The sequence below is a fragment of the Otolemur garnettii genome, unplaced genomic scaffold (genome assembly GCF_000181295.1).
Source record: "Otolemur garnettii isolate 467f Iridium unplaced genomic scaffold, OtoGar3 scaffold00029, whole genome shotgun sequence".
In the NCBI taxonomy this organism is placed as follows: domain Eukaryota; kingdom Metazoa; phylum Chordata; class Mammalia; order Primates; family Galagidae; genus Otolemur; species Otolemur garnettii.
This window is the reverse complement of record NW_003852424.1, coordinates 5,951,459-5,977,649: the sequence shown is the minus strand read 5'-3', so window position 1 is coordinate 5,977,649 and position 26,191 is coordinate 5,951,459.

Genomic DNA, 26,191 nt, shown 5'->3' with positions numbered 1-26,191 from the left:
AAGGTGTTTTCTTCTGGGCAGACATTTGATTAAAACGTGTTTCTTACCTTGGTAATATTTATATATACATTTAAAAGTAGTTGAGCATGTTCTAGGGATTCTGCCCATCATTTATTTTTAGGATTCATACTCTTAGGAAGAAATAGTACTTCAGTTGTTTTTTTTCCCCCCGTGCATTTGTATTCCTTGATTTTTTTTTTTTCCAGAATTTAATATCTAGGTGATTGCTTTTACTTGGCACGACTGGGAAACACTGCCAGTCCAGATCTAAATATTTTCACATGCAGCAACAACAAAATTGTACTCTGCTAAGCTCTGTTGATTTATAGAGCTGCAAAAAAAATGGGTTTCAGATGCGATTTTGCCAAGTTGTAAACCAAGAAGTCTTAATTTAAATTTTTCTTGACAGGAAGCTAATTCTTCATCTGAGATAAAGTATTTTAGTATTTTCTCACACATAAAATAAGGTTTATAAATTGCATTCAAGCTGGTATTATTTGTACGATGGCTTTTTTAATACCTTGATATGCAACATAAACGTACAATATTTTCACTGGGTAGAGTCCCATTGGAATGACTAGGACAAGGTTTATGCCACTGATCCGAGTTATAATTTTTATAACAAAAATACTAGTCAGCATTACTTTATATTATTCAGGTGAAATTTACATACACTTGAGAGTTTAGGTTGCAACTTACGTTGTAACTGAAGGTTTAACTTTCCAATTAACATAGATGAACTTTTCTAAGAAACATACAATTTACAGAGGTCACAAGCATGTTTTTAAAACTTGAAATTAACAGCATTATCTTCACGAATCACAGGACACTGATTACTTTGTAAGTTAGTGTTAAAATATGCATGATAAAGTGAACCTCAACTCCAATTTGGAAAAATTAAATTATTTGCTATAAATCCCGTTAGACCCAATGGTTATTGTTGAGTAAAAGATAAATTTAGATTCTTCTTTACATCATTTATCAAAATAAATTTCAAAGATATTAAAATGTAAATTTAAAGAAGAAAAAGTGAAGAAGTAAATGATAATTATTTTTACTCTATTACATTTCTCTGAGCGTAAAGTAAGCCTTCAATAAACATTAGTCATAATTATTACATGGATAATAATATCCCTTGTAAATACAATAGTCTTACAGTTCAATAAGAAGATGACCAGCATGAAAATTGCTCAGTATGTTTAGGAATATAGATAAAATGTCATATTTAAAAATAAAAAGTAAATTAAAATAATCCGTTACAATTTTTACTTTTTCAGACTGGCATTAATTAGTGTAAGACAGTGGTAGGTTGTGTATGTTGGCACAAAGTAATCCAGGCTCTCTAGAGAGTGACATGCTTTAATCTAGAATTTCAATTTAAAAAAGGTGTTCTACGGGGTAAAAATTGGGAATATTCATGAAACATAGGTGCAAAAATAATTACAGCAATAGTATGTTTAAGAGTAAAAGATTGAACAAGACTAAGATTTACAGAAATATTAGATTATATGCAAAAATCATAAAAGTCATATAATGAAGTATTATCCAAAATATTTCGTATAGGGAAGTATAAAGTGGCGTGCGTATTATTCATATTATAATATGAAGAGAAATATCTGGTTGCAAAACGTTATGAATACCATGATTTCATGTATGTGTGTATGGGTGTGCATAAGGAGATAATCTCTGTCCATTCACACAAAAATTTATATGAGAAACAAAGTAGAATAATTGAATTCAATTCTGTTCTTTTTTTTCTTCATGTTTCCTCATTTTCTATTTTTTCTCCATTGGCATATGTTGCCTTTGTGATTTTTACAAAAGATTTTAAGGTTCTCACTTCATTAACTCATTCTTTAAAACACTGTATAATTGTTTACTATTTTACAGAAGCTAGGACCTGAATACTGGGAAAGTTCAATGGGTATGAAAATTTTTAATTACATCTTTTGATAACAATTCAAAAGAATGGTAGGAACCTCATTGATTCCTACACTGAACTTTTTATGTACTTACGATACAAGTCTTACAAAAATTTCATATACTTGAGACTCAAGAAGGTGAGAGTTCAAGGGTCCACCCCTTACCCTGCTTGTTTCTGGACTCTGGGAAATTAGAAGCTAATGATATTCTTAATGTTGAAAGTGGCATGCTTAGGAAAACCCAGAGTAACCATTAAGTTATCAACTACTACTTCTTTTGTGTTTCCTTAGAGTGTCACGGTATTATTTTAACCAAGGTTAGTTGGTTTTTTGTTTTTGTTTTTGTGTTCCCCTCCCCCTTCCCCCTGGGTCTTATTTTGTTGGGGTGGAAAGTAATTTAAACTTTATGGCCCATTTGAAGCAAGATTATTTATATCTGTGTGGCAATGTCTGTGTGTGCGTGTAATTTATACTCCACTGCTATTACTTCTCAAATTCCTCCTACTTGGTTGAATTTATTTCCATTGTAAGCTTGTAATTTTTCTCTTCAGTTAGTTAGAAATTTGAAATTAAAAAAAAATTCTCTAAAGACAAAAACGGTTGTGTGTGTATGTGTGTGTGCGCTGGTTCTGTTCTTGGTTTTTTCCTCTTTTTTTAGTGTTTGAAATTTAGTTTTTCTTAGGTTGGAAATTAATAAATAATGCCAGAATAAGTAGTACAATAGGCAAAGATTTAATTGATCTACTTAAACACTAGTTTAGAAAAATATACCAAAAACTATTGTTATGACCATACCTTTGGCCAGGCAAAATGTTGCTTTGAAAAGGTTTATTTTTAATTCACAGGGCAGCTGAATATATTTATACTTCGAATTAGGGCTTTATACATTTAGTACAAATTAGAAGTCCTTCATATGAATTTTAATTCCAGAACTTTAAGTTCTAAGATTGTAGCTTATTATACTACAACATAGGGATATTTTCTCTTGGGAATTAAAATTTCATGCTTAAATTGATTCAAATTTCCGTTCATAAAATTATTAAAGATTCTCTGATACTGTATCTGGAAAAGAAAAGGGATGTTTCGGGTAAAATGTTCACTGTGGTCTTTGCCTAAAAGACTCCCAGAAAAATTGTGTATCATTGCCTATGAGCTGGTGCATATAGCCATGAAATTTTATAAACATTTCCATCTTTAATGTCCTCCTCAAAATATTTGCCTTAGGAAGAATTTTAACTAAGCCCTTATGTCTTCAGGGATGCATAATAAGCCCTATAAACCTTTCCACACGTACATCTACCCTGTGTCCCAAATTTCTGTGTCTCTCTACAGTGGCCTAAATGGAAGAAGTGTGGACACGGGTCAGGGTAGGCCTTTATTTCCTTAACTTTCACATTCCTAACTTTTCCATAATTTTAAAATCTCATAGTAGTCTGTTTCTCTGATCATGCTTGATATTCTGTTTTCACTCAATCATCAAATTTCCGTTACAAGTGTACTCTGGCCTTCATTGGCGTCAAAAATAAAGAAAAAAGAGGTTCACTGTTCAAAAGGGAAGTTGAGGCAAATCCTAACTTTCAAAGGAAAGAGAAAAGAACAAGCAAAAATAATAAATGGATTCTTCTTCTCCCTACCCCCACTAAATTTTAAAGGAAACAAAATTACTCAAATGTCTAGTGGTTTTGATCTGAGGTCATCTTTCTTTCCATTAGGAAGGAGAGCGAGAGGTTAAGTGGCTCATACAGAAAAACAACCAGAAGTAGGGTGCAGCAAGGGGGTACAGTAAAAGAATGCCTTCCATAGAAATTATAAGTGGCCCCCCTGTGTGGTTTTAAATAAAATTCATTGTAGAAGAAACTTCTCTTGTGTTCTTCTCAGGGGCACCCAGTCCAGATAAGAGAATAACTTAATCTGCAAAAGTTCATTGAACATGGCATTAATCATTGGCCTTAATTTTTCCATAAACTTATATAGAACCAGCAGCTATATGTGCCTTTGTTCCTTTTAACAACTAGATCAGGTTAAACTTCTAAGGAAAGGATGAAGAACAAAAATAGAACAGAGTATGTAAAATGTAAATACTCATCTTTTTTGCTGTAGGGAAGTCATTGCCTCCAGGTGCTCCTGGTGCATTTGAATGCATTCTGTCTGTTGTAATCTGGGACTCCAAGGAGGGAATTTCTCCCTAAGTCTGATGCAATTTGTCAATTGCTTTCATCATTATTTTTTTTTTTTAACTGAGCAATTCATTTTGCCTACTTCCTGTTACATAGAACTGTGCAGTAATGTTTCTATGGGGGATGAATACATACATGAAAACACATAGCGTTCTAGTTTCCAGAATAAGACATCACAGCCATATTATTTGGAGTGAGATAGAGTCCCCAAAAGAAAACTCAATGGGGGAAGAAAAAAGCTACCTCCCTCCAAACACGTTTTCGAGGCATTATGATTAATATTGATACAACGCTGCTATGCAGCCACTTGGCACCTGTTGAACTGTTGTACTTACCCATTAGCACTCCATTTAATACCAGAAGGTAGTTAATAAATTTTCCCTGCCTGTGCAGGAAATTGACTAAAAGACACAAAATTAGCTTTTAAATTTTAAAGAATTAAGATCTGTAATGCTGACTTCCCTTTATTCAGTTACCTTGAGAATGAGCAGTCAACCTTACTCATTCTTTGTATAGCTAGAACGCCTTAGATCCTCAGGCCTCAGATTTTGCTTCTGAAAGATGCCAGATCTGTCTGTCCCATGTCAGATCTTCCCTGCAGCAGTTCTCAGGAAAGATCCAGGCCTGGATGATTGTCTAGGCCTCAGGCCCCAGAGGCCAGAAAGGTCAGGCTTTTGTGCTGGGATGTTGCCTGGATTTCTTTACATTCTTTGTCTGATAAAAGATAGTAATGGCTTTTTGTACCACGCACACTCCACCCCCAACTGTACTCACAATGGCATGCCATCCAAAAAGGGATAAACCGAGGAGGGACATCTTTATGGCTTCCATGGGGATTTTATATGGCTATTTTGAATTTAAGAAACAAAAAGGCAAGTTGTCCGAAAAATATAATGCAAGGATTTTGATTCTTTGTAACAACGTCCCAATGTAAGAAAAGCACCCGTATTCAAGTGTAGAAATAGAACCTATTGCTTGACAAAATTCTTATAGAGAACAACTTAGTATCATTCAAAAATATAAGTTGCTCATAAACCTCTTGGATTGGTGTTATGTTATTGGTTTTCTAGCAGGAAAAGCTGGTGGTATTTAGGAGGGCAACTTTAGGGTAGTAGTGAGTTTCTGGTTTGCTTGTTGTTTACCGGTTTACGTTTTTATTTGTTTATGATGTCTGTGTAACAGGGAAAGATATTTATTATTGTTCTAGGCAGCCAAAGCAACGTCTGAATTCTTTGTCTTTGTCATCCCAACTTGCCACAAAACATTGCAAAGAATCCACCTGATTAGAAACCTGACGGGGTCATTATTTTTCCTTTCCAACAGCAAGGTGTCACCATCTTCACCAGTGTCCTTCAATGTCAATAAAAATCTACCAAAAAAAAAAAAATACCAGCATTTACTTTACAATAGGAGAATTTATATCTTCTAAACAAGAATGCCCCATTATCATCTGAAACACCCATAAATTATGAGGGTAACACAGGAAAGAAGGGCAGGTGTTTACATTAAGCCCTCCTCAAGGCAGCCTTGGCCCATCTGCTGAGTATTCCTGTGTTTGGCTTTTGAAACAAAATTCTCTACATAGAGACGAGATGTAAGATAGGGATAAAAGACAATTTTTAAATACATCATTTTCTCTTTACGTGTTACTTCCAGCTGCCCTTTTTGTAAACTATGTAGAAAGTCCTACAGTGGAAAAACAATTCTTTGGGGGGACTCTTTCCCAGAAATTACTAACGTCTCCTTTTCATTCCCTTGGGATATCTTCTTTCAAATCATAGTGATGCATGCATAAGAAAATTAAATTTCATTTTAAGTAGTGACAACACATCTTTCAAATATTTAATGATCAATTACCATTAACTGTCCTAAAATCTTTGTCCTTATGGCATTGGACAGGATTTGAGCCGAACTCATTTCTTTTATCTTATTCCTCTAGTTTGGTTTTTGAATTTCACTTCTTCACCCTGAGTTCTTTACAAGGTAATGGCAAGAATTATTTCCCAAAGCTAATCATTTAACTGTCCAGTAAGGACACCTTACAATAATTTCTCTGAAAATTTTCAGAGCTTACCAAATTGCTCACATCCATGGGCAGCATTTGGCAGGTAATATCTGAGCAGAAAATAACATCAGCGGGTGGGGTAAAACTGGATCTCCATGCCTGGTCCTCCAGGGGATGGTACAAGGCTTTCAGGAGATGCCACAAATGCCTAACATTTGGCCTTAGCACAGAGCCCTCTGAAGACTTTCCGCCTGATTCTTTAAAGCACATAGAGTGTCCAGGACAGAACATTGCCTTGTGTTGGTCCTAACTACAGATAGGGAGCTGTCAGATGACACACATCATGCCATGTAAAGGAAATTCTGGTCCTTTCTTGGGCTGGAGCCTAAATATTTCTGGGTCACGCTCACAACTGTTCTTACACATCCATCTTCAGAATTTCCACTGTGCCATGGCTCTTTGGCCCCAGCCTGAGGAATCTTAACCATTCATCAATTTGACAAACACAATAAATTCCTACTTTATCCAGGTACTGTGTTAAATAATAATCATACATTTTGCTTAACAAAATGGACATGCATATTCTACCAGTCCATAATTAAGACCTACCAACCACTTGTCCAGCAGCGTCAGGAGGTGCAGATGTTCACACTGGAAACTTGTGACACAGCATACGACAATAGCATTTTCCCTATTCTACAACATTTTTCTCCCATCCATATTTAAAAAAAAAATTCTATTTTATTTTTGTGAAACTATGTATTTCTAGGTCAAGGCAGAGAGTAAATGTATTTCAGATCCAGAGAGACTTTAGAACGTTTTTTCCTCCAAATCTTAAGCTTCCTTGTGAAGCTGAAAGAACAAATTGTGCTCTGACTCTGGCTATTTGGACTTTTCCAAAATGTTAAGCTGAAAGTGTATCAGCAAATCGGCATTTCCTAATCAATGGATGTGTTTTCATGTTCTTTGGAAAAACACAGCTTCTGTGCACCGACCATGCTGTGGAGAAGCTATGTCAAGACTCAGATTAGTTTAGTTTGTGGCCCAAAAGACTTATTCTAACAGACAGGTCTTGGCTTGCCCTGGGACCAAGGGCAGAATCATGTTTTTCTGAATATTTTGTCTTCAGATGTCCCAGACACATGGCTTCTGGGCTTGTTTCTGAGTCGTTTTTCCTGCCTTCTCAGAACATACCCCTTCCTTTCACCTTTGCATCTCACAAGAGTTTAGTATTCTGCCCAATGTCCTCGCATTTTTGAAGCAGTTACCACAGCCCCTCTACAATGAAAAGCTACAAGTTCGAACCACCAACGTCTTTTTCAGTCAAAGCTCATTGGAAACGGTTATTTAACTTGGTTGCCATTTTTCTGGACACAGAGGACAGGAGCTCAGACCTGTTCATCTGGCTGCCGTGTATACATATCTCTAGGTGAGGGGCTTCTTGGTCTCTTGTTTGTAACCACTGAACTGCTGCCCACAGTTCACTCTCCATCTCAGGACAAATTTGAATCCTGAAAACATTGATTTCATCACTGCCATGTTGTTGAAATCATAAAACTACAAACCCGAGTGCAGAAAGCCATATTTTATAAACACCCTAATGTATGGCACATGACTAACGTGATAACTCTTGACACGTTTACCAAACAAAGTGAAAATCTTCATTTGTCTTATGGAAAGAGAAGTGCTCCCATGTGTTTGGACATCTGCACAGTCAACATGTGGCAATTATTGTGCGAAAAATAGGATCACTGTAATTGCTGTTGCAAATTACGGTCTCATTGATTAGTCTCTTCCTCCCCCTCTAAGTCTCCACCTCTTCACAAATGAGAAGACTCCCACACACACAAGGCCTTTGGAGAGATTTTCCCCAAACTATTTTAGAATAGATTTACTCTCAGCAGGCTCTGCTACACTATTACACAGTCTTTGCTTTTTGTTTAAGGATATCTTGGGTATTTCTTACACCCCCTTCATGTGTGTTTACTTAAGCACTAAAATTAAGTACGCATAATGAAGCCATCTGCAGCACCCAGAATTAATAAATGGAATACCATATTGCTGTGAAGATGCTTATCAACAAACCTGTAAGACACACCGTTCTCTGCAGATCTTGGCATTCCTCATGTGGTGCTGAGAATATTTGAATGGGTCCCAAGTTATTTTGGTATCTGGAGATTGCATACTGAGGCTGGAAGCCTCACCGATGAGTTCATCCCAGACAATGTTTCTGACTTCTTCCATGAGACTTTCTATCATAAAACTATAATGCGATCTACTCATTTTACTAAGTTTGAGAAATTAATCAAATGAGGATTATAGAATGCCAATTGTTGCTTACTCCAAAGATGTTTTTTCTTAGATTTCCATTCTGTTTTTCCTTCACATTCACTAGATCTGACTTGGAGCTGATTATTTTTCAAGACATATACGAGCAGCAGGCCCAGATGATGTCAAACTGCCCCACTCCATCTATCAGAATTTCTTGCAAAAGCAAAGAAATAAAGTATGAAGCAATCACCCATGAGCTGCACCTGGCTTCTACATAAATATACAAAGGATTGATTATTTATGCCATGTCTGTCAAGCTCGTGTTTGTCTTTATTTCATAAGCAAATTTCATATCATGCTGGAGACGCTACAAGGCCTGGATAAGGTAGAGAAACGAAATTTAGCCTTTTCACCAGTTGCATGGGGTGGGGGTGGGGTTAAACTGAAGTTCAAATTCATTTCCTTTATGCTACCCGTAGATGAAAGAGAGCACAAGCTGGTATGTGTTCAACAGTGCCTTGGTCTTAGAAATCAAGGATAGGAGCACCTATCCTTGACAAGGGAGGAGCGCCATGTGGACCAGCTCTGGATAAATCAATTTGTGCCAAACCAGAACTGACCTCCTTCCGTACCTAGTACATCCGTCCTTGCAGGGTGCTTCCATGAGAGGATTTGGTTGGGGGTAGGAGGTGCCTCTGGGCACCAAACCTTCCTTTCCTCAACACAGCAGTGGATTCTATACCACTGGCCAGTGGCTTCACCACCTTGGCCAAAATATGGTACACCCATTTTGGCTGTGGCCAGAGCTTTAACACTTCTTTGGGATTAGGCTTTGGGTTACTTTTCTTTTTTGTTTTTTAATATCCACACTTTTGCAGGTACCTGTATAAAAAATCCCAACCTCCACATTCTTGTTGTCTTTATCATAGAAGAATTCCCAGGGACACAAGACACAAAAAATGACACCAATTAAAAAGGGAACCCCGACTAGAAACTGGCCTCACCCTGTCCCACCCAGCCCCAACCTTGAAGCTTCAGTCCACCTGACGGAGCTCCTGGGCAAGTTTCCTAATGGCTGGGTATTAACATGGATCTCACTATAAGAATCACTAGAACAAGGTTTCTCTCTGGGGATGACTAATGCAAAGAATTTACACCAGTCATATTCATCACCTATTATTAGAGGATGGGCAGAGGAAGAGCAGGCAACAGTCACTTCTTGAACACTCAATGAACTGGCACTTACACAGAGTCCTCATTCCATTCCCCAGTACCTTGCAGGGATAATATTGAATTGACAGATGATGAAACTGAGCCTCACAGAGGTAGCCAGTGAAAGACGCTGCTCTTGAACTTGGTGTGTGTCTAAATCCAAAGTTCTTTTGTTTGCTTCAAATTGCTCCTTGTTGTTTTTAGGGTTTTTTAAATAGCCTGCCTATAGCTCATCATTGGAGAGTCTTACTGGCATAGTTGAAGGTTAATTATGTGAAAAATCTGCTGTGATATGACAAAATGCCCTAATGCCAGAAGTGAGGTTGGCAATCAGCATGCCGGGTGAAAGATCAGACCAGCTGGCAAAGAGGTATATAAATTGCTTCATAATTGACCTTCTCCATGGCTTGCTCTTGTATGATCTAAATGTGATAAACCGTATTAACAGCTAAGGCCAGTGCTTGGCACCCAGAAGACACTTACATCCCTGCAGTTAGACAGTTAAATTTCTGTATTTAGGGTCCTAGATAGAGCAAATAAAAATACAGGACACCCAAATAAGCTTCAATTTCACATAAAAAGGGTGAACAACAGTTTAGCATTAAATGTGTCCATGGAATATTTGGGATATGCTTATACTAAAAATAGCATTTTTTAAATCTGAAATTCAAATTGGATGGAACATGCTGTGTTTTATTGTCAACCCTACCTGCAGTGAGGTGAGTATTGAAGTCCAGCGTAGTCATCATCCTCTCTGGAGCAGGGGCGTCCAGCCTGTCACCCAGGGCACACAGGCTGATTTTTTGAGGACTGTTTTGTTTATCTGTGGGGTCAGATTTCATGAAAAGTATGCAGGGACCTTTTGTTTTGCTCCTCAGCTGTCATTAGTGTTTGTGTATTTAATGTGTGGCCCAAGGCAATTCTTATTTTTCCAATGGGAGGCAGACAAAACAAAAAAAAAGTTCCTTATTGTAATAGGAGCAGTAGTGCTTACCTCATAAGGGACCAGAAAGAATTGCAGGTAACATGTACATAAAGCACTTAGTATGTGGCTAGAGTTTAATGCATAAAACCGAAATATTCGCTTACCCTTTTAGGGGGAGTTTTAAACTCTGAAGTCCCCTAAAACTACCCCTAACTTGAGGTTCTTAGGGAAGAAGAGGGAGAGCCAGCTGTCACTCAAAGTTGTCTCTGGTATAAGCTGTAAACCTTCTTAGAAACTGTGTAGCAGTTCAAGGCCACAGTTCTTAGTAACGGAAACCGGGCAAAATCCATGTCAGACAGTGTTTTTAACAAGTCCCTGTTTAATCCAAGAACCCAACACAGTCGCCACTTTCAGTTTTACTGACTGGGCGGGAGGCGCAGGATAAAGGTAGAGGACCCGGCTGGGAGAGTCTCTGGACACGCAGAGTCTGGGCAGCCTGGCTCCAGAGTGCAAGCTCTGACCCTGCACCCCAGGAACCCCACTGATACTTGTGACTGTGGACTTTCTCACGCTTAACTTACCCTGTCCCTGCTGCTTCCCTTAGCTTCTGAAGGCAAGAGTTGAGAAAAGGCAGGTGAAAAGAGTGTAATTTTGGAACAGCTCATGGAGAACAGATATTAAATCACCACTTGTAAAGCCCACTTAAGCACTTGGCTGGGGACCTATTTTCCAAGTGAATGTTGGTTGTGTGCCTGGAAAAGTTGTCCTCAGACTGCAAGACGGTGTGTGGCAGTAGGGCCGGTGCCACGGCCAGTGCTCCACAGCACCTCACGCTGAAATATCTGTGTCGGTTGGTTCCTCTCGTGGGGAGCACACCCCGACTTCATGAGCACTAGAATGCGGCCGCGGGTCTGCTGGCTCAGTGACACACATGGACTTAAGTCCTTTCTTTAAGACTGCTAGGAAATGATGTTTATTTAAACACACCAGTAAACAAAAGCTGCAAGAAAATTAACTCTTGAAACAGATATAATACACAGAAAAGCATTGACGGGGCTGGGAGGCACTGTACTACCGTAGGTACCAGGTAAACACCTTCCGTTCATTTCCCAGGTGAAGCTCCAGTGCCGCTTCAGGGTAGGGAGATGATGTGGTTTCCCTACCATAGAACCGAAGGCAGATTAGAGAGAAATGAAACCAAGGAGTGTTCAAGCAACCAGAAGCTTTCAAATAGTTTACTTTTGCTAATAGAAAGAGTCCCAGATCCAGGTAAAACCTGGATTTAAAAATCTGATTTGTGTGAGATATCAGGTAGTGTCACTTGGAATTCACTGTCATTTGACAATTATGGTAAGTCCATGGGGGAATTCTTAGAGAACATGCAACTTGTCCATTTATCCAAATTCTATATTGTACCTGCCCCAAGATCAAGCCAAGGCAGGTGAATGATGGTAATCAAATTGCATCACCTTCCCCTCCCTCAGAGAACTTGTGTCAACACCAACCCAAATGGGGAATCTTGGAGGAAATAGCCCAATGTTGCTCCTGCCACATCTGCCGAGGAGGTTGTCTGCACCATTGCTCAGGCCAGTGGCCAGACTCCCGTTTGTGAGATGCCCAGAGAGAAATGCCTATCTGAAATTAGTTCCAATAATACTTGTGGATCCCCAAAGCAACTGGTGATTATTTATTTCATGGATGCTTTAAGCTATGTATCTGAAAATATATTTCTTTTCCATTTAGTGGCTGGAAAGCTGAAAGCCAACACTTAAATCTGCCCAAAGGATAAATAAATAGTTTGGGGCCAATCTTGTTATTGGTACCACTTTGCCACTGTGCTTTTTATTTTTCACTTTGATCTTAATTCATTTGCTCTGTTGTATTATTTTAAGTACCCTTTAGTGCATCCAAAATACTTTTCAAAACACATTGAAAAGGATCAAAGGAAGGGAGGAAGGGAGAAAGAGAAGGGAGAAGGGAGGGAGGGAAGAGAGGAGGGAAGGAAGGGAAACAGGAAACGGTAATTTCAGAAGGATGAGTGTGTGAGGGTATGGTGTAAATTGTAAATTGTTGTAGAAAAATACTATATTTACACTATATTTAGTAATAGTAGTAACTAATGATGGTATTATCATGATTACTGTCAGCATTAGCATTCCAATTTTATTTAGAAGATGACGAATGTTTGGAAAGGGAAGAAAACTCACATGAAGCCAACTCAGTGCTGGCTGTGGTGGGCAGGCAACCTCATGCAGTCCTCGAGAGTAACCCACAGGAGCAGGAGCTCATAAGCCCATCCTGTACCTGAGGCAGGCTAAGTGCCCAGGTCCCACAGTGAAGGCAGGGGCCGGTGTTGCTGTCCGGGTCTGTCTGCCTCCACGATTCAAGCTCTTTCCAGCAGCCTGCGGACAACAAGGCCAGCATTGAGCTCTGCTTGTTTTGCATACCTCATTTGTCTCAGAAAAGATTTAAGAAGGTAACACCTGTTGCTTATTTCACACTTGAAGCTTCAGAAAGGATTTTCTTCCTTCCAGAATCTTCTCTGGCCTGCTGGCCTCCCTTCTGTGTCCTTCCACCATCACTGCGCACATCACGGTGGGTTCTCACCTCTAGTGACCCTCAGTAGGGAGTATCCTGAGGACAGGATGGTGGCCTTCTCCAGTGATGTATTTGTGACCCCTGGAGAAGTACCCACTAGATGGCTAGAACTGCTAGAGAAACACTGAATAAAGAAGTGAAATAGGGGGCGGCGCTGTGGCTCAAAGGAGTAGTGCGCTGGCCCCATACGCCGGAGGTGGCAGGTTCAAACCCAGCCCCGGCCAAAAACTGCAAAAAAAAAAGAAGTGAAATAGTGAGTGGAGAGTTGGGGGCTGCCAGCAGTCCCCTTTCTGCCAGTCCCCTTTCTGCCATCTTTTCCTCTGTTGCAGATGAAGGTGTACCTTACTTCTTTCCATTACTAGACGATCTGTCTTCCTACTGACTGGCTTATTATATCGCCTGCTTCTATAAACGTTTTGTTATTTTCCTGCCAAATTTTCAACCTCTCATCTCTTACACTGGGACCCTATTCCTGAGGCAACGTGTGTCCAGGAACTTCACATATTCCTGGGGGATGTGTGTCCAGTGGTTACTCAACCGGGCTGATTATCCAAACTACCTGGAGAAATGTTGAAATCTGGGCCTAATCTCAGACAGTTACATTGAAATGCCCAGAATTGGGCCTACATATGAGTATTGAAAAACAAAGAAAAAAACCCCACAGTAAACCTCTCCTCCCCAAATAAACCTCCCTGGAGACATAGAACCTCCTCTACATCAGTAACTCACTCCAGATAATGTACTGATTTTATGCTTAGAAAAATTTTCCTTGCTATTCTTTTCTGCCAGACTAGAAACTTAAAGATACCATTTTCCCCTCTCCCATAAATAGGAGGTTTATCATATCTGGCCCCATCCCATTCTTCTCAATGTCCAAAGAGAAAGGTATCTAAAAAGGTAGAATGCTTTCTCAGCTAAAAATCTGTGAGAAAGAGATAGAAGAAAAAACAGAGCAAGGCAGAAGTGCTCACCAGTCCTTCCCACTTGCTGCCTGTATTTCTAGACTCTTCAAGCAGCTTGGAACCATGAGATCAGCCAATAGACAGAGAGTAAAAATATTAAAAGTGACCTATGTCACTTGTAGTTGGCAGTTCTTAAGTGGATGTGAGTTCTGCATGCTCCTCCTTCCCACCCTGCAGAGACCCAGAAAGATGTGCGTTCCAGAAGCTGGACCTACCCGGTACAAACACCATAAATCCCGGAATCTTTCCTGAGAAGCTTGTCAGCTGGGAGAGATTCTATAATTCTGGGGGACGTCGAGTAAATAAGAAAGTGTCTTTCATGTGACAAGTGATGGAGAGTTGGGATTTAGTACCACAGTGTAGCCTTTCTTAACCTGATCAATACAGAAATTGGAGCCAGAAACTAAGGCCACCTGACACCAGCTGGTCAGTGGGGCCATGGAGGTGAGGAAATAAATACCATGTGTCAGAAATATTGGAAATATGGACATATTTTTCATGCAAATGTCAATGTATTATATTTTTCAAACTTGCTTAAAGAGTTGATTTTAGGTGTAATCACAAAAAGGTAAGGCAATCAACATGTTAATTAGCTCAATTCGATAATTCCTAAATGTATACATATGTATCAAAATACCACATTGCACCCCACAAATATATGCAATTATTGTTTATCAATTAAAAATGAAAATAATGCTTAAAAAGTAACTTTAATCACTTCAAAAAGTATATATGGAAAACAAGTAACCCGTGTTCATTCGGAAGATGGACACATCAATAATGCCAGAAAATGTGAAGATTTCTATAACAAGACTTGGAGGGGCAAATGCCAGGTAAAAGTTTCAGTTAATTAAAAATCTGCCAGGACAAAGGTCAAATTAAATGTATGGACCCCTCTCATTTGGTCACATACCTCAAGGCAAACGTCCTACTGCAGCTGTGGCCTCCTCAGTGAAATTTAGAAGCCACCAAGTACCCAGCATAGAGTTGAAAGAGAAAAAGACCCCAGGAAGGAAGAATATGAATAAGCAAAGGAAGAAGACTTTAGAATACTTTGCAGAAAACTTTGGGTATGATTTTGGCACATAAAACTACCCGGGTATCTGGGCAGGCAGCAACAATAAGAGACAGAGAGAAGAAAATGTATAGGAGCGCCTGGCCCTTCAGGCCTGAGGTCTTCTGAGAGCCACCACTGCTTGTTAAGGGCTCATTGTCAGGGCCTGGACTAAATGGGTTTAATCCTCATTTTATCCCTGTGAACTGAGCCTAATGACCCCCTTTTTACCAGTGGGCAAAATGAGGCTTTAGAGATGTTCGTTTGCTACAGACTTCCTAACTATTAAGCAGCAGACTCCTGTTCAAGGTGGCAGGACAGATTTTTAGACTATTGCATTGTTGGGGTGGGGGGACTTCAGTATGAACTGAACTCAGTATCCTAAAAGTGACTGAAGTTTTTAAAGGGAAATTAAGGAGGAAATAAAAAGGGGTTACTAGGAAGTGAAATGGGGGAACAGGAAGAGGCTGGAAGGGTATGAGGAGGTGGGGAATTACAGAACATGTGCTTTGTGCAGTGCCGCAGCGAGGTGTTCTCTAGATGAGGGACTCAGCACGTGGGTTGGGATCACCTTCCAGGACACAGATTAATGCAATGGAAGCCTGGCTAAATGTGGCCAAATCTCTTAGCACAGTGTTGGGTGGAGCCCTTTGTGCCATGTGGGAGTTTACAGCTCACAGCCTTACCTGACTGACTCTAAAGATCTTACTTTTAACCTTGATTCTATACTGTCTGTAGACAAATGGATAATTGCCAAGCAATTTGAAAAATGATATCAAGATACAGTGAGGTAATGCTGGATTATAGGAGAGTGTCATAGGGCTAGGCATGGAAGCATAATCGGAAAAAATGCCCTGCCGATGTCAAATGGTTTAATACGTACGTATATGATCTGAGATGAGTTTGGCGTGAAAGGCAGCAACCAAGACATAAAGAGCCTTGACAGGTAGACCGAGGCATAGAGGTGTTCTCCTGAAGATCATGAGAACTGCTGATGTGTGTCGATCATGGGAGTAATGTGTTCAGATTTGCATTTTGAAAGATCACTTTGTCATAGTGATCATTGGCATCATTTAACCCTACATACAGATTAAAATCTTAGCTTCAGCATATATTAGCTGTGCCCTCTTGAATGAATTGCTAAACCACACACACAGGTTTATTCACCTCTACAAATGGGGTAACCGTTACCACTGCAAAGGACTAGGCTGTTTTTCCCCAGCATCCATCCTAACTAGACTGTAGCCACTTGGTGTGGGATTGACTTGAGACATTCTAACACTAATTAGCTCACGTCAGTCTCCTAATTTGTCCACCTTGCAAGCATGATGGTTTCAGGGATGGAATATCGCCAATCAGAACATTGAATGAGATTGGTAAAAGTCTTTCTCTCTTTTCCTGGATGGTACTGTGCCAGGATGTGAACTCTGAGACTCCTGAGACATTTTGCCACTATTAGGAAAGCTGACCTGTGGGTGAAGCCAAAAGGCAGAAAAGGGACAGTGCAGAGGTTCATTGATACCTGGAGTTGAGCTAAGATCAATCATCTCCCCTCTAAAATTCTGGACTTTGCAGTTGTACAACTGAAGGCAATATATATAAAAACCAGAATGGGTTGGAGTGTTGTCACTTGCGTCCGAATTGTCAGATGTGCTATGTTCACTTGTACCCATAGAGTCCATGTAGACTCAGGAGGTTACATATTTTAAAAAGTAGAGAAACTCAATAAATGTGTTTTGTCCTCAAATCACATTATGTCTCCATAGTATCTCCCTATAGTAGATGTCTTTGGTGTTTGTTGTTTATTTCAATAATAATTAAAAAAAAGAACACAAAACTATCCTCTACTATTCAAAACTTGCCTAATATATGCTCTGACTTCAGTGTGGAGTTCTCTCAAGGGGATAAAGATTAGTTAAGGCTATAAGCTAATATTAAGTACCATGTTGATCTAAAATTGTTCCCCCAAAGCAGATGTGCAACTGACCAGAGGCCATGAAAAACTCATACTGCGAGAAACTTAGATAAGTAATCAGGTTTAGGCGACAGGCAGAACTCTGTGCAGGAAGATTTGAGCACCCCTCCAATGACTTGCCCATGAATCCTATGCATATTCTTTAGGCTAGAAAGTATGTACCTTTTTGGACCTCTTCACCAGAACAATTGATCAACTCAAAGAAGGACATGAGATCAATCATTCAATCATTATTTGTCCCTTTTTCTCAAATCTGGGGTTGGCTCTTGTTTTATTCCTCGGGCCACCCATCAAGCCAGAGAGGAAGCTAGAACAATAATACTCCCCATCTCCTGATTCTAACCTCTGTTCTCAGACCACCAGGCGAGGCTGCCTCACCCTGAAACAGCTATTTTAGCCAGAGAAGGCCAAGCCTCAAAAGATGGTTAGTTCTGTTTTTTATGAAGTTCCCAAAATTGTGGATGCTTATCTGAATGCTATCTGAACTATTCACGTCTCTGGGGAGACCATAATTGGACTGGAAATTTCCTAAAAACAAACTTTCTTGTAAATGTTTCAGGCTGTCCTGCATCGGGTCTGGCCAGAAATATCCCTTCTGCAGCCCTCTGGCATGACTTCTCCACCTCCGAGGATACGGATATTAATGCAGGAAGAGTAAGTCCCTGGTGAAAAGCGACAGGGTGGTCTCCAGCCCCCCAACACTCCCACCAATCTTCATACTGGGTCCTACCAAGATCTGAAAGTGTTCCCATTATCTGAAGCAGAAGTTGCAGGTCTTTGGGCACCTCTCCAAGAGGCCTCATTAATGGTAAATTAAAGAAAAGCATTCTCTTGCTTTTCTCCATGGAAAGTAACGATGTTTTAATAATACTATGCCGTTACTTTCTTAGGATGACGACCAGAGAGAAGAATAGGGAAGAATACCGGGGCTGGAAACCTGCCCAGACTATAGCATGAGATGGCTGGTGACGGAAGAATCAAAGAACGAAAGGGAAGGCAAGAGAAATACAGGGAACGTAAAGAGAGGAGAAAGGGACGGCTACGTCCTTGTCACAATGCTAAGTCATTATTTCTCAGTGCTGGAAGCTTGATGAATGATCGGTGTTGGCCTATTACAAACACAGCGCTAAGATACATTCCCTTGAATTTTTTTTTCTTTTTCAGATTTAATGAGAGAGAGAGAGAAGGAGAGAGAGAGAGGACTTCTCAGGCCGCCATTCTCCTTTTAAAATGTAGATGTCAATTCTCCTTTTATACAGGGTTTATTGATTACTTTCCAAACAAAGATCATTCAGAGAAAATTGAGTCAGGCTTGTTTCACTAATAGTTGGTATTTTCTTTTAGGTGATGGCATATAGCTGAAAAGTGTGTGGAGGTATGAATTTGCACATTATTGTATCTGACTGTTGAGTGAAGTCTGGAGGGATTGTTGGTGATTCGTGACAAGCTAAGGAATTCCTTTTGCAGCCTGCAGTAAGTGTGAAGCACATTATTTAAAACCAACCTAGATGTTGATACGTTGTCATCTTCGGCTTTTAAGGGGGCCCTTTCCCCCCAGAACATGTAATTTTCTGCATGGCCTTTAGCTTTTCTGTTTCAGAGCTTACTCTCTGGTGCTATGTTGCTTTTATCAGGGTAAAGAGCCTGTTTAAAATAGTTATCCATTTAATAATTTGATTATAGGTGGCTTTTTTGCTTTTTGTTATTTTCTGATTTATTTCAGTGAGCATTTATTTAACTCTAGCAATGAAAGTCGTGACTATGTAACCATTGTAAACAGCTCTTGCAGTGTCTTATAGGAGAAGCCTTCTAAAAATGTGGCTCACACTGATTCTGTTCTTCTTAATTGCCTTCCTTTTGCTCATCTTACGTTGTGGCTGCTAGTTGCCAACTCAGCATGCTTCCCGAGTCTGGCCTTCAGCAGTAGCCTCCTGCACCCAGTTGAGGCTGAGTCTTTAAGAGGTGTTACCCAGAAGACTGAGGCACTGACCCCGTTCTGAGCCAGTGGACACAGCTGCACAGATTTGACCTTTGCATTCTGGGGAGCCATGAGACTTGTGAGAAGTCCAGCTACTCAGTGCTGTCTTGAATCACTAGGTTTGGAGGATCATTTTGTGTGTAGCAACTGATACATTCACAGAGGCCAAACTTGTATTTTCTTTTGTTCTGTCTGCATGGCAGGGACTTTATTATCTGTTTCTGGATCTTATACATAGCTATCTACCACACATGTCGTAAGCTGTAAATAAGTAATAGCAAAGGAAAGACTGTATTAATGAGCATATAAATGATTGTGTACTGTTAGGAAAAAAAAGTCAATCACTAAGCATCAGGGTGTTTAAAATATCTGAATACAACCTGCAAGTCCAAATATCATCTCAGCATTTCGGACCCAATCCAGTGAGAATGAATGATGTAGCTTGTACCTACAAGGTTTCAGTTGGAAGTCTTGTTCCACAAACTGTGGGGGGGATTCAAAAACTCAGCCTCACCTGGAAGCTCACGGAAAATGCGGAATCTCAGGCCCCGCCCTAGATCTGCTGAATCAGGTTCTGCATTTTAATAAGATCCCGAGTGCGGGCCCCTGTGCCTGTTAGAGTTGGGGATGTGTGGGCTCGAAGCCACCTGTCTGTCTGTCTTTGTTCTTTACCAGTATACTAAATGAAATGCCAAATGAATGCTTAAAAAAGTATGACAATAAATAGGATTCTTCGAGTAAGATATTATTTGTGATTGACTGTGTTTAACAAACAAGTGCATTCTGATGTCAACAGCTTGCCCCATTCTCTAAAGACTCCCAGCGCAGCCCCAGTGTCACCCAGCTGTGACAGCCTGAGTGATTTCAAACACCACTGATTGACATCTTAAACGTTGCCTGGAAATGCCGCGCTCTGCAAAATCCTTCATCACAAGAACACATCTGCCTTAACGTCGGCTGTCCAAATGGAGGGGCATTTCCTCCAGAAAGCAAAACACCAGGCTTTCATGTCTTCAAAGCAAATCCTCATTTTGGCTACAAAGAAGAGTTTTCCTGCCTCTTCCCGGCCACTGAGTGCCTCTCTTGGGTGAGTCCCCCCCCCCCCACCTTTGCTTGGGTTTTGAGCTAAGAACAGCCCCCCAGTGCAGATGAGAAACCTCAGAGCTACCCAGCCGTTGCCATATATCCCTGATCATGTTGTGTGAATGGCTGACAGGAAAAACCCAGGGGTATCACGTTACAGGAAAGGGCTGTGATTTATTTATTTATTTTCTTCTTGCTGTAACTAAATTCCAAAAACAGACCCTTGCTGGGAGAGCAGAATATAAGAGAACAAGATAAATTCTGCGAAATTCTAATTGGGGAACAGTTGACTTAATTGGTGTCCATTTGGCAGACAATGGGAAAGGCTCCCCAGCTGGGCTGGGAGAGGACTCTGGGGGAATATAGCTTTGCAAGAAGCCTCAAAGCTCTTGGGACCGATTGTTTCCTGAGGTGAAACTTGGAGGCCGGAGCTTGGATTAACTCTACAACTGTCAAGCTCCATTAGGGGCAATCAGAGGAGACAGAGCATGGGTTAAACACAGGAAAGGGAGCTGGCAATGGAGGCGTATGTCCCTCAGAGCGGGAAGGGAGACAGGCATATCTATGTCTAATAACAAACATAAACATTTTTCTTTCAGGTTCAGATGTAGCACTGATGGGTCAAAGATATTCCTCAGTCTGGGGTGTTAAATGTCAAATATTCAGAACCTAAGCGGCTCAGTTGCACGTGCTTATTACTGCAATCTGACGGTGCTGCAGCCATTTCCTGAGCATCTCAAGTCTTCAGAGGATTAGAGCTGGTGGCTGAGTATTAGGAGCCGAGGGTTGGCTGGGCCAGAAGGCAGAAGGAACACTTTCCACTCCCTGCACTGCCCTTAACCAGCTGTCTGACCACCTTTCTGCGTACCACATTCTGGTTAAGTTATCTTAAAAATTGAGGCTGATTTTCAATCATTCCTGAGAACCCCTCCACGCTTAACAATCCATTAACTTATATCTTGCTGGAGTTTAGGAAACATGGAATCTTTTTCTCTTTGGCTATGTGGCAGTGTGTGTATGTATGTGTGTGTGTGATGAGCATGTACACTGTGAAATATAGTATATTGTACAACATAGACAGCCTTGTAGTGTAACTTTATAATATTTTTAAGTGTCACAAATAATTGTAATCATAAAAATAAAAAACATACCAATGTATGATATTTTACATAACTAATTGAAACATCACAGATAAGAGCTAAAGTCAAATTCAATGACAGCTAAAGACAGCATACATAGAACAGTGATCCCCAGCTTTTTTCACACCAGAATGAGGTGTTATGGAAGACAGTTTTACCATGGATGAGGTGGGGTTGGACCTTAGATTCCCACAAGGAGCATAGAAACGTGCAACCTAGATCCCTCACATGCCCACTTTACAGTTGGTTCACCCTCCTGTGACTCTAATGCCCCAGTGATATGACAGGAAGTGGAGCTCAGGCAGAGATGCAGGTCGTGGGGAGCAGCCTTGCTGGCTTGCCCACTGCGCATTTCCTGCTGTGTGGGTCAGTTCCTAACAGGCTCCAGAATTCAGGATTAGAGACCAGAGCTATAGAATAAGCAAATCAAAATTAAAACTATCCCCATATGAAAGTGGTACTTCTTAAAACTTTTTATACAAGTAGCTCATCTCCTCCAAAGACAGGAGACCTGGGCGTGGTGCCTCTAGTTCAGTGGTTAGGGTGCTGGCCACATACACCAAGGCACGTGGGTTCGAACCCAACCCAGGCTGCTAAGCAACAATGACAACTGCAACCAAAAAATAGCAGGGCATTGTGGCAGGCACATGTAATCCCAGCTACTCAGGAGGCTGAGGCAAGAGAATCTCTTAAACCCAAGAGTTTGAGGTTGCTTGTGAGCTGTGACACCACAGCACTCTACTGAGGGTGACATAGTGAGACTCTGTCTCAAAAACAAATAAATAAAAATAAACAAAATAAAAACCAGAAAGGAGACCTGGACTCATCTTATTCCAAGGAACTTTCCTATTGATCATAGGCTCCTCAAGGGTAAAAGCCCTGGCATGTGAACAGGCCAGGTTTGTGCACATTAATTTCTAGATGGCAGAGACAGGGCCTCTGTTCACGAGAGAGTTCACACACTCTCAACTGATCTTCAACAAACTCCAGAGTGAGAACAGGTGACCTGACAGGTGGAAGCAAGGAGGTGGGAGCCAAATCATCCCGGACAGCAGACACACAAGCACCAAACACAATCAACCATTGCAATCAAGAGTAATTTAGAGTGGAGGGCAAGGTTATCTCATGGGTCTTTTTTTCAGAATTGCCCCAAGTCCATAAATTAATAAATTAGGCATTCTTCCTCCACCACGAGATGAATAGAACACATGACAGGAAGTCATTTTGCTACTGTGAAGGCAGGCATTCCAAGTCCCACAGACAACAAGGGAAGAATTCTCTTCTTTTTGTTCATGGACATTTCCAGAATGTTAGAAATGAAGTCTGGAGCTTAGACTAAAAACACAACACTAGACTGCAACCACCTTGACCTTTAAAATGGAAGGTTGGCAAAATCCATTTTGATCTGAGTTCACCTGTCTGCATTTCTTCCTCTTCTGAAATGTCAATCTTACAGAAGAATTTGGTTTGGTGAGATATGAAAAAAATCCTCATAGGCAAAATGGATATTTAAATGCAATACCTCCCCACCTCCCCTTCTATTAGATGAATCTGGAAGGGAGAGCCGTTGAGTTTTATTTTGCGTTTTTTTTTTTCTTTTTACCCTGCAAGTCTAACTTTCAATTCAAGGAAAGTACCTTCACTATCCCATGAGGAGTCATTAATTCAAAACAGGCTTTTCTTATTTGGGTCAAGATATTTTTAAAACAGGTGAGCTATTACTAGTGATGATAGGAGATTAAGAAAAAGGAAGAAAACCTTGTGACTGAAGGCAGATGAAACCAAAAAATAAAAACAATAGTAGACGGAGTGAAAATGCAGCATTCTGTGGTCCAATTAAGTCTCAATTATGCAATGGAATCATCTGGTTTTTACCACTTCATATTTGAAGTAAAGGCTGTTTTCTGGGTCTCTCCAGGGCGAGGGCTGCGTTCCCCCCACTTGGCTGCTTACTTTCGGCGTTCTCAGTACAGCGTTCCGCCCCACCCCTCATCCCACAGCTCTTTCTTTTGTTTATCTTTAATTCTCCCTGTCCCTGCGTACCTGTCCTGTATCTTTATCTTTGTTCTTTGCATCTCTTATACCAGGCCCGCACCAGCCCTAGGGCTTGTCAATTTTTTGATTCATGGGTATATTTTTCCCAGCCTCCTGCAAAGACGGTCTTAGAGTAATTTAAAAACAGGATTTTCCATTGGCAAGATGGGTTGGAAAAAAAATTCCTTATTGACTGGTTTATCTCCTATAATGTAATCTAATAATAAAACCTGTTCTCAGAGGAAATATTCAATAGATATTATACTGTTAAAGCAGATTTTAGACAGCGTGCTCAAACATATTAAACACAACACAACTGTCCAGTTAGTTCCTGTTTATCACGCCATTCGAAAAGGAAAGATGTGATAATATTTTCCTCAGCATCGGAGGGGGTCCCTTGCTATGTAACATCCTGTGAGTCTATAAACCCAGGACCTGGGCTCTCTTCACACATACCTTTAGACAAGAATTAAATGGCCCCTCGTTTATAGAGGTTCCCACAGTTTTTCAGGTGGTTAAATGCAGAAGAGCAACACAGTTTACTTCCAATAAATGGATCCGAGTGGCTTCCTTCACCTGCCATTTTCTGACTCTTACCTTGTGAAAAGCACTACAATTGCATGATTTCCTCCAACACTTTGCTTATCTCCACGTTAGTGGGAATAAAAGGAAAGCCAGCGTGTACTGCAGCTGTTACATGGAGGTTAGGTAACCAGGCTGGAATTAGGGTTCCTGCATTCACAGGCTCCACGGTTTACTTTCTTAACATCAAAATATACAGCCAAAAATTGTAGACCTTCAGTCCTCCACTGAATTCCAAATGTGATTTTTTTTTTTACCCTGGAATTAGAACTTGGAAATATGAAAGAAGAATGTGAGAAGAAGTAGAGGCATTTACTGAATGTCCGCCATTTTCCATGCTGTTCTCAGTGCTGTCATTATGTGTTGTCTCGCTTAATTTGTACACAAAAATACGTCTCATTATATGTTTCACAAGCAACAAAACTGAGGATGAGAAAGCTAAGTAACTGCCTCTAGAACAAAAAGTATTTTTTTTTTTTGATGTGAGGTTTAAACCCAGGTCTGCCTGTCTCTGAAGCTTATTCTCTTCCCACAAGATCCATAAACGTATTTCCACTTACCGCCTTCCTGTTTGGTTTTCATGAAATAAATCCTTGTTTGTAGAGATATCACCTCAACTCTGGCATTTTCTAACTGTAGGGCCAATACTATCCGTCAACTCCCTTCATTTCATTCTTTCTTTCCTTCATTAAGCACGTCTTTTCCTGGCTCACTTACTATGAACCATGTACACTGTGTTCACTGAAACAGAGATGGTGCCCATTTCCAGAAATCCAAGAAAAATACCCCATGTTGTTAACGCAAGAGGGGACTATAGTAGGTTCACTGCCTCCCCTCATACCGAAGCTAGTTAGTCCATAAATATTAACCAAACCCCCACAGAGCGAGAGATGCTGTGCACAGACCTTTCTGTAGCCGTCAATAGAGGTTGTCCCCTTTCTCCCAGATACACATTTTCTAGATTCCGTGCACCTGCCTTAATGATTTTTAAAGAAGTGTCAAAACCTAGTACAGACTTATAGTGTTCCTCTTCCCATTCCCATCTGGACCACAGCCCAGACACATTAGAAACAACTTAGTAAATGGAGCACTGAACTGAACTTCCCAGACACCCAGTTGAGAAACCATAAAGTCTTTGAGCCTGGAAACCTTACTTTTTCCCATTCTTTCATCACTAAGTCCTGAAATGTTACCTTTGAAAGTTGTTACACCAATCCTTCCCCATTGTCAAACATTTTTTTTTTTTTTTTGTTAAGACACAGTCTCACTCTCACTCTATTGTACCATGGTGTCAGCCTAGCTTACAGCAACCTCAAACTCCTGGGTTCCAGCCATCCTCCTGCCTGAGCCTCCCCAGTACCTGGGACTACAGGTGACTGACACAAAGCCCAGCTAATTTTTTCCTATTTTTAGTAGAAAAAAAGATCTTGCTCTTGCTCTTACTAGTCTCAAACTCCTGATTTCAAGTGATCCTCCTGCCTTGGCCTCTCAGAATGCTAGGACTGTAGGTGTGAGCCATCATGATCAGCCTGTTAAACTTGTCAAAATACTTTATTTCTCAACACTGTAAAATGGTATTAATACAAGGGTTCCACTGAAGAACCACTTATGACTGTAAAAAATTTGAAACAAAGTGTTCCACCCAGTGGAAGACTAATAAAGTACGGTACATTCATGCAATGAGGCAATGTCCAGCAAATAAAAAGAATCAGGTAGTATTATAAATGAAGAATTTCTAAAATGTTTTCTAGAAAATGAAGTGTACTAGCATCTGTGATTTTTAGAAAAATGGTTAAATACTTACATATTTATGTAACAATCTCTTAGAAGATTCCACCAAAACCTGCTAATAACGCTGCCTCCAGGGAAGAAAAAACTAGGAGGAGAGAACTGTAAGTTGCTCTGTGTATGTACCCTTTTTTATCATGTCATATGTTGTCTATTCAAAAATACAGTAATAGGGGTTTTATTTATTTGTTTGTTTGGGATTCATTGAGGTTACAAAGAATTAGGTTATACGATTGCATTCGTTAGATAAAGTCCCTCTTATAATTGTGTCCTCCCACCAAGAGGTGTGCCGTACACTATGATCCCCATCCCCCTCCCTCCATACACTATGATCCCCCTCCCTCCATACACTATGATCCCCATCCCTCTCCCTCCATACACTATGATCCCCATCCCCCTCCCTCCATACACTATGATCCCCAACCCCCTCCCTCCATACACTATGATCCCCATCCCCCTCCCTCCATACACTATGATCCCCCTCCC